Source organism: Symphalangus syndactylus, chromosome 11 (assembly GCF_028878055.3).
Source record: "Symphalangus syndactylus isolate Jambi chromosome 11, NHGRI_mSymSyn1-v2.1_pri, whole genome shotgun sequence".
NCBI classification, from domain to species: domain Eukaryota; kingdom Metazoa; phylum Chordata; class Mammalia; order Primates; family Hylobatidae; genus Symphalangus; species Symphalangus syndactylus.
Genome location: NC_072433.2, coordinates 131,044,555 through 131,057,456, shown reverse-complemented (window position 1 = coordinate 131,057,456; position 12,902 = coordinate 131,044,555). Strand labels below are relative to the sequence as shown.

Here is a 12,902-nt window from a genome sequence, read left to right as displayed (position 1 = left end):
GCCTTCACTTTCAGGCCCCGCACGCACAATCTGGACCTGGATTCTCTAATCACCCCTCTTGGTAATTTTTCATTACCGCAGAAAGAAATGTTTGTGAACAAATAAAGAGCGTCCCCCAGCTTGCGGACTGGTGCCCGCCCCCGCGATCCCTGCTCCCCCAAAGGGGGCGAAGCTTCTGTGGCCCTAACGAGGCCGGGTCACCTTACTACAGACCCTGGCGGCTGAGGCTGCACAGGCACCACGTGATCCCAGGAGGCTGGGTGGCTTCATAATAAATTCATTATCATATCTGCCCTCCACACGTTCCAAGCTCACTTGCACAAAGCAATTTTTCTTGGGGGTGGAGGCAAGAGAGGGGCCGGGAGACCCTGGGGAGAGGTCTTCTTGCTCCAGATGCATGGGGGCAGCCTGCTTGTGCCTTAATTTTTTTTTTTCAACTAACCCCCTCCCCCCCCCCCCCCACCGCCACCGCCAGGCTGCCCTGGGTCCCCATACTGGACTTCCTTCCCAAGGTCTATGCCCCAGAAACCGGTCAGGGCCATCACTCAAGGCTAGGGCAAGGGACAGCCCTTGCAGGTGGCCGGGATCCTGACCTGGAACAAGAAGGGCTGGGAAAACACAAGCAGGTGGGCAGGGGCAACCTGTGCAGCCACAGGAGTCCTACCCTAGGAGGCAAAAGCAACACAGTGCCTGGCCCGTGTACACCTGTCCTCTGCCATGCTCAGAGCCGAGGCAGGAGCCCCCAGACGCTGCCCCCCAGTCAACCACGCAGAGCCACCCGCAATGAGCCATCTCCCAAGCAATGCCTAGGGCCCCCAGCAGCCACCCTGAACCCCATATTCTGCCCGAGCCCCACGACACCCTCGAAGCTGCAGTCCTGCTGTGAATGGGGGTAATGGGGAGGGGGCTAGCCACCCCGGTTTCTCCCCAGCCTTGTCTTGCTCAATGCCATGCTGGGAACACAAAGGGGGCCGTGTTCTGCAGAAGAACACGGGGTGCAGAGCTCTCGGGAGGTGTCCACACGATGGCATTGGACAGTGCAAGGGACCAGGTGAAACCCAGGGGTGTCAACGGGGGGGCCAGGTCACCCGGAGGGGCTTCCCAGGTTGGACGCCACACTACAGTTTTGAGGACGGCAGAGGGGCTCTCTGCACAGAAGGCGCTGGATGCTGACGTTGCATCCTGGGGGCCCACGCACAGCAGCCTCCTAGGAGCTGACAGTCCTGCGACTGAGGTTCATGGACACAGACTGGTCCCGGAGGTTCCCGGATGAAGGCGAGGGACGGGAAGTCAGGCAACAGATGGCAGCAACATTTGACGCGATTATCCTAAGCGGCTGCTGCGTGTGTGGAGAAGCAGGCCGGGCAGATGAAGGGCTGGAGAGGAGGGTGGCGGGAAGGGCGGGACTGGCAGATGCGGGCAGCAGCCTGGCCTCAGCGGGGAGGCGGCCTCCTAAAGGGGCACGACAGACCAAGGGGGAGGGCGGGGCCTGAGTCAAGGCTGGGGTCGGTGTCCAGAGCTGTAGCTCTGGGAGATGGTGCCCAGAACCAACGGCGATCAGGGTACCAGAGGGCAACTTTTACAGGGCGCCGGCTACCTGTACCCTTATTTCCCTTCATGGAAGCAGACCCCAGAAAGCAAAGCTGCAAACAGCAAAGTGACACAGGCCGCTGGGGCCACACAGCTCAGCTGAGACGGAGTCAGGGGCTCACCCACGCCAGTCGATTCCCAGCCCCTCTGCCAGCCTGTGCCCTCGGTGGTCCCTGGAATCCCTTGTCACATTCTCCTTATGGGCTGCTTCCTGGAGGCAGTGGTCCTGGCAGTGCCCAGGCACCTCTCTCCACCTGTTTATTCCACACAGTGGGATGCTCACTCCCAGCCTACAGAGGGTGAACAGAGGCTGGAGATTCACACCCTCGAGCCAGGTCATACATGGAGGCTCAGGAGCTGGAAGGAAACCCAGCTGTCCTGGCCATGGTGCCGGCTGCTTCTCGTTAATGTGAGAAGGGACTGGAAATGGCTGGTGTCACTTGGGGTCCCCTCCCTGCGGCAGCTCTCACCCTGTGGCGGCTGTTTGGGTGCCCACCCGTGTGCTATACCCGTTTTACAGACGGGATCTACACAGCTGGGAACAGGAAGGCTCTGGGGGCCTCCCCCAGCCCCACTTTCCCACACCTCTCGGCCAAAGGACACCTGTGCTGGAGCCCAGAACTGCCCCCGGGTGCCCTGTATAGCGCACGGCACCGGAGCTGACCAGGCTGCCTTCCATCGCACCCGCTCCTGCGGGAGCCCTTCTTCCCTCCAGAGGCCCTGGGCAGGGGAACGGATGGGGTGCAAGGTGTCCAGGCAGGCAAGAGGTGCCCAGGAGGGAAACCAAACCTGGCTCCCCCACCCCAGGGCGGACACTGAGGTCTCCAAGTTTCCGTGGGACCGCGGGTGGGGGCCGGGCGGCAGGGGCCAGCAGGAGGAGGATGCTGAGACACTTCCTCACCAGGACTCACGAAACGCAGGCCCCTCTCCTCTCCCCAGTGTGGACGAGGCTGAGTGTTTAACAAGCTCCCTCAGGTAAGTGGGAGGGACGGAGGATCCAGGGACGTCTCCTATGAGTGCCTGTCCCTTCTGTACCGAGTGAGTGCCGACATCTGCCCACAGGGCCCTTGGTCTCCAGCCAAGAACAGGGACCAGGCCGTACAGGAACTGCATGTCAACAGGTGCTCAAAGGAGCAATCATACAGGGGCCAGGAGTGGCCTGGGCAGCAGGGGAGGTGGCGCAGGGGCAGAAAAGGCCACGTGGCCTTGGAAGAGGGGTCCAGGGTCTCCAGCTTCAGAGGCAGGGAGATGGTGACGAATGGAAAACGTCCCTTCCCTCCAACAGGGTGGACGCCCACACCAGCAGAAATGGGCGCCTTTAAGTCAGAAGGAGCTGTGTGCCTGCCTGCAGGCACCGGGGTCCTCACATCCCACTCAGCCAGCCTCAACCTCCGCTGAAGGCTGAAAGCCGTGGAGCCTCAAGGGAACACACTATGCGGGCTGAGCAGAAAGGGCTTGGTCCCGAGCTGGAAAACCAGGGGCAACAGGGGTGGGCCCAGGCTGACTCACGCCCAACAGCTCAGGGCGGACTTCCAGGGCACCGCATGGCCTCAGCCTCAGTTTCCCTGTCAGTATCATGGAGAGAGGGTGGAAATGATTGGACAAGAGGATCAGTGAACAGTGGCTCACGCCTGTAATCCCACCACTTTGGGAGGCCGACGTGGTGGATCGCTTGAGCCCAGGAGGTTGAGGCTGCCGTGAGTTGTGACTGTGCCACTGCACTGCAGTGTGGGTGACAGCGTGAGACCCTGTCTCAAAAAAAAAAAAAAAAAAAACCATGGACAAGGGACCAGCCTTTTACTCTTCAACCTGTTCTTATTTGACCTGAAATCATGCTGTGTTGTTTAAATGAGACTCAATGGGCAATATTTTAAAACAGGAGGCTTCAAGGCAACATGAAGGTGCCCAGTTTCTCTTGAAAAGTCAAAGCCATAAAACCACAGCCCCGGCCGGGCACGGTTGCTCACGCCTGTAATCCCAGCACTTTGGGAGGCCGAGGCGGGCGGATCACGAGGTCAGGAGATCGAGACCATCTTTGCTAACACGGTGAAACCCTGTCTCTACTAAAAATACAAAAAATTAGCCGGGTGAGGTGGCGGGCGCCTGTAGTCCCAGCTACTCCGGAGGCTGAGGCAGGAGAATGGCGTGAACCCGGGGGGCGGAGTCTGCAGTGAGCAGAGATCGTGCCACTGCATTCCAGCCTGGGCAACAGTGAGACTCCGTCTCAAACAAACAAACAAACAAACAAACAAAAAGAACCCCACAGGCCCATGAGTGGCACTTCTCCCTTAGTTTGTCCCTAAGTCTCCAGTCTCCAGGTTGCCAGAGTCTGCACCCCTCCCCTCCCTATGGTCTCAGGCCGGCGAGCTTCAACACCAGGTCTTCCCAGTTCTGAAAGTACATGCAGGTCTGAGCAACTAACAGCCCTGCAGGAGCTGCAGCTGTGACCCTCAGCACAGACACTCCACTCAGATGTCATCAACAAAGCAACTCCATCAGGGTATAACAGCAAGAGGTCAACCCCTTCCCAGGCTCAGCTTCAGGGGACGCCTATGAATGCCACAATTCTGGCCTGTGTCAACCCCAGGGTAGGTCTCCCCTGAATCAAAGCAAACTCACCAAGCCAGGACTTGCCCCTCAAGTCATAAAACAGTTACATCTGCCTTTGCAAAAAGCTCCTCTCTCAAGATGGTTCAAAGTGGCGGACCAGACCCTCTCCCCAGGAAAATACACCTACTGCACGTTATATACAGTTTTACCAAGTTCTCAGAGCCTATCTGCAAACCCCGTGGGAGCATGTGTTTGAAGACGTGTAGCATCCGTGAACCCAGGCCACAAACTCCTACAGCACAGGGTTCCCTAAGTAGCAACCCACAAGTATGAACACCCTCCCCAATATGACCTGCCTGGACAGAGGAAATACAGCGTGAAAACAAAGGGCCCACAACCAACCACGTTCTAATGGTGTTTCCTCATCCAGACTCATCTCCCACCTTCAAAGCCCCATGTGCTGTGCCCAGACATCACTAAATGCCTCACTGGAAAAAACCGACCACCCTGCAGCCAAGACGGACTTTGCAATGGGGCTGCCCAGGAACACCTCCCAGAACAGTCACGTGCCAGGAGTCCTGGACTCCCTTATCCAACCCAGCCACCAAACAGGACAAACTGGTCACCTTTCTGGCCACAATAATCCTGTCAACTGCTGAATGGCTGACTGCTTAAGTCTCAATGATTCTGTAATTCTCAACATGCACATACGCACACCCCTCCAGAACCCCAGTGAGGAACTTATAAGTTTCCCAGTCAGGTCCAGACCTGGCTGTTGGGAGTTGCCAGTCTCTGCCCACCAGGACTGGTAACAAAGTTCTTGCTGCACCATGACAAGTAGTCCAGGCTATGTCTCCTGTCCTGAAGGCTGCATGGGGGGTATGGGGTGGGAAGAATGAGCCCGAGGTGGGCTGGTAAGCAGAGGTGGGCAGGAGCGCCCTCCCCCTCCCCTGCTTCTTCAAGGGTAATCTGGCAGAAAGAACACAACAGTCTCTCCAGTGGATAAGAGACACCATGACACAAAACCCCACAGTCCACTCTGCCAGCCGTGGCTGGAGAAACCCCAGCTCCAGCATCCAAGCAGACACAGTCCTGCTGTTAGTGGATTCAGGGTCACTCCGCAGGATCCCAACCAGTCTCAACCTGGAAACCGGCTGCTTAGTTAAAATGTCCTCCCTGTGCCCAGGTGACAGGCTCCAGGGCTCTGGCATCCCTGCTAAGGATGGATTAACTTCCTTAGTCCTGTAAAGTCTTATAAGATGTACATTTGGGTGGAAACAACAAGTTGTAAAACGGTAAGATTGTATTCAAAAAAGGAGGCCAGGACATCGGCTTGATTTAAAACAGATACGATCTCAGTGCACACCTCCACTCCCCTGCAAACCCAAGGCACAGGGGAGGCCACAAACCTTTTTCAGGAGAAGATCTAAGCGGGTTCCCCAACAGAGCAGAGACCCAGGGCTGAGACCATCTAAACGGGTTCCCCCACACAGCAGAGACCCAGGGCCGAGACCATCTAAATGGGTTCCCCCACACGGCAGAGATCCAGGGCTGAGACCATCTAAACGGGTTCCCCAACAGCTCAGAGATGCAGGGCTGAGAACAATGCAAAGACCCAAGGCCGAGACCCTCTAAACGGGCTCCTCAACAGCTCAGAGATGCAGGGCTGAGTGGGGCGCCAGCCCAGGCATTCCACAAGGGCTGATTCCGAAACCCTGTTTTCTTATCTGTTACGGGGTGACTAACCGCACCCTCCTGACAGGCGGCGGAGACGACCGCGTGGATCGGCAGCCTCTGGGAGGCGGAAGTCTCTCCAATGCTCCCATCTGGCTGAGAATTTTTGCTTGAACCGCATTCCACTTTGTGTCTTCAACACCCAGTATAGCATCGGCTGTCTAGTGGATCCTCGTATATTTAAGTGAATGGAAAAAATACCACATGTCAAATGCAAAAACATTACAAAAATACACTCAAAGATAAATGTACACTGGGAATTCAGTTGGAAGAATCCACTCACATCCCAAGACTGGGTGAAGAAGCTCAGTTTAATTTTGTTTTTTTTTGTTGAGACAAGAGTCTTGCTCTATCACCCAGGCAGTGGTGCAGTGGTGCAATCACAGCTCATTGCAGGCAGCCTTGAGCTCCGGGGCTCAAGTGATCCTCCCTGCCCAGCCTCCTGAGTAGCTGGGACCACAGGCGCATCCCACTATGCCTGGCTAGTTTTTTTAATTTAATTTTTTTTGTAGAGAGAGGGTCTTAAACTGCAGAGCTCAAGCAATCCACCTGCCTCAGCCTCCCAGAGTGCTGGGATTACAGGCTTCAGCCACTGCACCCCATAAGAAGCCCAGGTTAAACAGGGCCTTCGGAAGCAGCCGGTGACCTCCCTCCAGGCTCTAAGGGAGAGCAGGTGGGAGTTGGGTGAGGAGGCTGGAGTGGGAAAATCACGGTGTGGGTTTCTGCTTCTCTACCAATTACCAGCTGTGTGACTACAGGCAGGATATGGATCCCTGGGGCCCCTTTCTTCCCCGGTGGATGGCTAAATGGGGATAATCCCTACCTAGCAAGTCAGTCCCTCCCTGGGGAGGAGGAGCGCGCTGGAGTGAGAACATCGCCCCACCATGCCTGGCGCACAGCCCACGGCGTGACCCTCATAGGCCAGGGCAGTCGCAGCACCTCTCGATACAGAAATATAGTCTTTCCCAGCTGGTTACTAAATCCCAGAGACAACTCCTTAGGTGGGATCGAGACCTGGCCGGCACACCATCTGCCCACAGATCACACAACTTAAGGGCGCCTGCCGTCCCTCCAGGCCCCCCTGGGGCTGTGGGGCGTCGCTTGGCACCCCCGGGCTTTGCCCCCCAACCCAGAAGATAGAAGCCTCAGGGTCAGCCTAGAAGAGGCCCCTAAGGCTGCGCCCTGCTCCCCCAGCCCCGACTCGCGAGCTGTCTTGTGCTTAGCTTGACATAGATTTTCCTTCGGGACGGCTTAACCTGTCCAACATCAATACTGCTCAGCCAAAAGCTGGGCGATCGATACCCTTCATTGCTGCCTGCGGCCACAGACCCACCATCCATCCAACCGCAGGAAGGGCAAGGCTGGGGGAGGGACAGTTTGTTAAAGCACCTCCCGCCACCTGGGCCCAGAGTGCCAATCACCAAGGGGGCAGTGGTGTGCATGTGAGCCCGAGGGAGCGTTGAAGCTCCCAAAAAGAATCTCTGGTTGCTAAAGTCCAGCAGAGGGGTCGCCAGGGTCTGCTGTGGTGCCTTGAGCCTTAGGGCACAAAAAGCAACCCCACTCTTGGTGGGAAAGGGGGCCACCCCCAACACTGCAAGGGAATGAGTTGAGCGTCAGGGAACAGAGCCTTGGGGCTTTATAAAATTAAAGCCAAGCTGGACACAGTGGCTCATGCCTGTAACTCCAGCGCTTTGGGAGGCTGAGACGGAAGGATCACCCAAGATCAGGTGTTTGAAACCACCCTGGGTAACATAGTGAGAGACCCTGGCTCCACAAAAAAATTTTTTTAAATTAGCCAGGTGTGGTGGCATGCAGCTGTGGTTCCAACTTCTCAGGAGGCTGCGGCAGCAGGATCACTTGAGCCCAGGAGTCTGAGGCTGTAGTGAGCTGTGATCATACCACTGCGCCCCAGCCTAGGCAGCAGAGCAAGACCCTGTCTGTAATTAAAACAACAACAACAACAGCAACAGGAGTAGCCGCAAGGCTTTGCAGAGCCTGTGTCAGGTGCTGTACTGGGCACTTCGTAATAAAGCCTTTAACCCTCAACAGCCTCAGGATACAGGTGACATTGTCATTCCTATTCCACAGATTAGAAGACTGAGGCCCAAAACACAAGTGCCTGAGGTCACACAAGCTAAGCAAGAGGCAGATATGAGCAGTCAGATGCACCGATCAACACAGTAACAGCTGACACTCGCCAGGGGCTCACCCCATGCTCCACGCCTTCTCAACCCTCACCCGCATCTGTCATTTACCCGTCAGGGGCATGTGGCGGGCATTACAGCATCTCATCCTCACCCTCAACTGCCAGAGGGCCTCTGCATCCTCATCTTACAGATGAGAACACTGGGGTGGGGGTGAGGACGTGATGATTAAAGTGGGAGGGTCTATGTCACCATTAGCACGCACCCCCCTCACGCCACCTCAGTCCAGCGATCCCAAAGCCACTGTAACACACACCTCCTCAGACACGTCAAGTCCTCCAGCTGGAGGAACCGGTTCCAGAATTGGAAGGCCTGGCTAGAGATGCAGGCGAACACGAATCCACCCCTGCCAATGGCACTCTGCATTTGCAAGCCCCTTTAGAAGGGATCAAAGCACACCTGGGCCAGGCAAGAATGACCTTTAGGATTCTGCCTGGGGTTAACACAAGGCCCAAGAGAGCAGCCAGGTGACAGGTGCCCCGTCCTGCGAGGGAGGTGGCGTAGAGGGCAGATGTTCATTTCTGAGTCACCGGGGTTCTCCATTCAATTCCGGGGCAAGCAAGGCGGTCTCTGGCTTCCCAAGTGGGAAGAGAGACCCCAAGTCTCCTGAAACTGCATCAGCCCATCTTCCCAGGGAAAAGAATTCCTACTCACACTGCTCCCCCCAGCAGAAGGCCCTTCTGGAGTAGGTGGGCCAAGCATTGAAAAACTCCCACCCTGGCCCCCACGTGACTAGGAAGCTGCTCTGGAAGAAAGCAGAGCCAGGGTCTCAGCTTGGGCTGCACATGGCAGTCACCAGGGAGTTGACACACGGATACCCAGGCTTCATCCCTCTGAGATTTGGCCTGAACTGCTTAGCAGTATGCCCTGGGCACTGGGAGCTTTTAAAGCTCCCCAGTTGGTTCAAAAGTAAAGCCAGGAGAGACCTCCGGGCTGGAGGCTCCCTACTTCCTCCACCTGCCTCCCTAGAAACCCCCAAGTCACAAGGACCCACAAAAGCCTCAAGTGCAGCCCAACCCCTTCTTTCCACAGATGATTTTAGGTGCAGGTGAGGGTAAACCAGAGGCCCTCTCCAGTACCAGCCCTGCCCTCATCTACAGCTCCTTCCTCCAGGCCTGGACTCCGCCCCAGCCTCCTGGGGGCAGCTCTCACTTCCCCTCTGAACTTCTGATTCCAGACACGGGGTGGGCATGGGAGTATGGATGCGAGGGAGGCATCAGGTTAGGAGGGGCAGGTGGACTGGCCTCAGTGACAGGTGGACTTTGGAGCAGACGGGAGAATCCCCGGCAGACGGGATGGCCCATGCTAGGACAGGGACGTGGCCAAACGCAGGAGTAGCGAGAACGGCGTGTGGTTTCGTCTGGCTGGAGCCGAGGGCGTGAGAGAAGAGGCTGGTGGGGAATCAGAGCTGCAGAAGCAAGATTAAAAGGCCCCCGAGTGTGCGTTTGGCAGGCGTGCAAAGGGCTGCTTTTGGCCACGCTCCTGTTTTATCTGTCTCTACACCTCCCAGCAGCAAGCACACGGCTGGGTTCAGAGGAGGAGCTCAATAAATTCTCATTGACAGGGACACTCAGAAACATCACCTTCCAGGCTGTGGCCTCAGCCGGGGGAGAAAGGCCAGCATGCGGAAGTGAAGCCAGCACCACGGCGTCCCACACCGCACTCGGTGAGGCCACCGAGATCTGAGACTCCACGGGGGTAGGAATTAAAGCCAGGCGGCCAGGCTTCAGCACAGCCACCAAGCTGAAATGTCACCTGCAACATGGATCTCTGCAGGTTAAAAAAACAGCTCTCCCGGCACACCAGGAAAGGGAGGGGAAACCCTGTGGTTTCAGAGGACCCTGCTGCTGCCAGAACAGAGACAACTGACATGCTACCCAGAGAGGGTTCCCATCCAACCCTGGCCCGATCCGGGGTTTGATCCTTGGACTTCGAGTAACCCGGGCTGGGAATTCCAAGGCTTCAAATGGGGCCAAGAAAAACCGGCCCTGCTAGCCGACTCCACAAGCCCCTGCGAGTTCCTGGGGGCAGGGAAAAGGTAGCAGCCAGCCCTCTAGCTTACCCGTGTGAAAAGTGGGAAGCACCAGCTCCTGCCCCTCAGCTCGGGGCTCCGAGCCCAAAGGCCCCCCAGCCCGCCTCCTTCAGAGCAGGGGAGGACAGACAGTACCTGCTCCAGGGGGCTCAAGGGGAATTTGGGGATTCCAGGGGTTGGGGGGGGATCTCTAGCTCAGAGGTGCAGGACCCCAGTCTGCCACAGAGTGGCGCTGTGCAGACTTGGCTCTTCCTCTGGCCGGCGATGCTGAGCCCACAGGCAGGCTTGGCTTCTGCTCTGAAACCACAAGGCCCTCAGATCTGCAGCCCCTGAACTTCCCCCAGAGACAGGGAAGTGACTGCTGGAGGGGAGGGCTCATCGGGGCCATCGGAAGAGGCTTCCTGCTATGAGCGCTGTGTCCGCCCCACGCCGGGCCCCAAGCCTCAGTTTGTCCCTTGTTCCTACCCCCAGTCTGTATGTTAGGATCAGCTGGGGAGGTCTGACAACCCCCAGACGCGGGTCAGGAACCCAGAGGCTGTGGCTTAACTGGACTTGGAAAGTCCTGGCCAGCAGCAGTTTTAGAACACAGAGTTTGGAGACCTACAAGCCCCTTTGAACTCTGACACTCCAGGATCCTAAAAACTGTCCCAAACAGCTCAGAGCCTGCGCCACAGTGGACACCTTGTTGCCTTCCTTATTTTGAGCTCAGCCTCACTGTGCCTAGAACCAAGACTTCCCGACCTCCCTTCCCAAGGCAGGCCTGACCCTAGGTCACCAGAGGCTCCTGGCGGGCTCTCACCAGCTTTGGCACGGCACCGCCCCCAAGGCTCCAGGAAAGAAAACTCCAAGCGTCAAAACCGTAGTTGGCTCCAGCTTCCCCCGCTTCCCCTCCTGGGTTTGGTGTCTGCTGCCAGAGTGACAAAAGCCATCCTCGCACCCGGGCCGCAGGAGACCAGGAATGCTGCCGACACGAGGCTGGCTGTCTCGGAAAGTCTCTTAGGAAGCACCGAGGTCGCTGCTCTCGCAAGCCAGGGCCTCTTCCAGCGCTCCCGAATCTACCTGGGCGGGGCGGCTCCCTGCACAGCCGGCGGCCGGGATGACACACGCCGCCGTCGGAGCCTGCGCCCTGGGTCCCTCACCTGTGGCGTGGCGGCTGAGTCAGGCACAGCCTGTGCCTCAGGTTCTGCCGTCCCTGCTGGTGGAGGCGGCCGTAAACACAGGGTGAGCAACACAGAAGTGCCCCAAGCTTAAGCAACACCGAGGGAGGCCGGGGAAGGCTGCTCACCTGGGTTCCCCCGCTTCCACCCCTGCCGGGCGGCGGGAACACGGAATCCCAGGGGAGAGGACGAGACGGCCGACCAGGGGGCACATTTCACAACGCCCCACCAAGACCTTCTCTCTGCCCCTTTGTCCCCCGCCTCCTGGAAATCGGCTTAGGCGGGTTCGCTCCCACCCGGAGTGCGGCTGGGCCTTTTGTTCAGGCGCCTTTTACAAAAGGAGCCCTCTTTCCATTTGGTGGCCCCGCTTTTTGTTTCCAAACCCCAACCTGTGTGGCCGCTACCCCTCAGGCCCCAGATAAGGCACCGCAGGGGGGAGCAAGGGTTTAGTGTGTTTTAAACGCACTTTGCACAGACAAAGGCTAGTTTGTAAGAGCCAAACCGACTCAACTCCGGCTGGCATCCACCGCCCAGCTGGGAACCCGGCAGGTGCTCCCCCACCGCCAGCACGCTGCCCTCGGAACTCAGACGGGCACTGCGGCCAGGCCCCCGGCCCACCACGTGGAAAGGGCGCAGCCTCCACTCCCCCAACTAATGGGGGTGTCGCGGTATCCCTTCCCCCGATCTGAGAACCCCCTCCCTACGGCCTGCGCCTCGAGACTCCACCGCACATTTCTAAGTGGCCCCCTGGTCCCCCACCCGGCGGTGGGGAGGGGAGGCGGGAAGCTGGGGGTGGGCGGGCGCAGGGAGGGTAAGCTCCACTCCTGCTCCGCCTCCATGAAGGGAATTTAATTAGCCTGCTGGAGAGGCGGGCGGGCGGCCGAGGAGGTGTCTCTGCTGCTGCAATATAATTGAATCGGCTCCACTCGGTCGGGCCACTCGCCGCCCATCAGCGCGGCCGCAGGGCCCGGGAGGGCTGGGGGCGGGGAGGCGCATCCAGGCGGAGCAGGAAGGGCCGGGGAGGGAAAAAGGCCATCGCGGGTGGGGGGCGGCGGATGTGCAATCCCTCTCCCACCTCCGAAGCTGGGGCAGCCATCTTCTGCGGGGGGGAGGGGAGGGGCAGAGAGCCGCTCCGCCGGGGGTGGGGGAGAGAGAGACGAGAAGCGGCCGAGCCCGTGGCGCGCCCTTCCTCGGGAAGCAGGGCGTGGGGGTCACAGACCCGGGAGGCTGCAGTCCCTCCCTCCCGACCAACTCCCTCGAGACGAGGGGTCGGGGAGGGGGAGGGGAGCAAGACAAAAACCCTAACCCGCGCGGCCCCAGTAGCGAGCCCCCGCCTTCCTTGTCCGTCGCCAGCACCTGCCACGGGGGCGCACAGCCACCCCCATTCGCTCTGTCCCGCGTCGCCACAAAGTTTTCATTCCAGCTCTCCAGCGCCCGCAGCTCTCGGAGACTCCCCCCGCCACCCCCATCCCCCCACTTTATCTGCCCTCTAGCCCGCACGCACTTACTCACCCCCCCATCCCCCGCTGAGCGCACTCCTGAGCCCAGAGCCCCCGAGTCCCCGCCCGCAGCCAGGCCGCCCAGGCTGCGACCCGCGGGCGGAGGAAGGGGGTGGCCTTTGGTCGCCTGCCCGCC

At 58.7% G+C, this 12,902-nt stretch overlaps 1 protein-coding gene across 10 annotated transcripts in view; it reads right to left on the bottom strand.

The window, feature by feature from the left end:
* The window catches only part of GSE1 (Gse1 coiled-coil protein), a 500,278-nt gene that overhangs the window by 48,069 nt on the left and 439,307 nt on the right, over window positions 1-12,902 (bottom strand). The gene's annotated exons all lie outside the window — the stretch shown is intronic.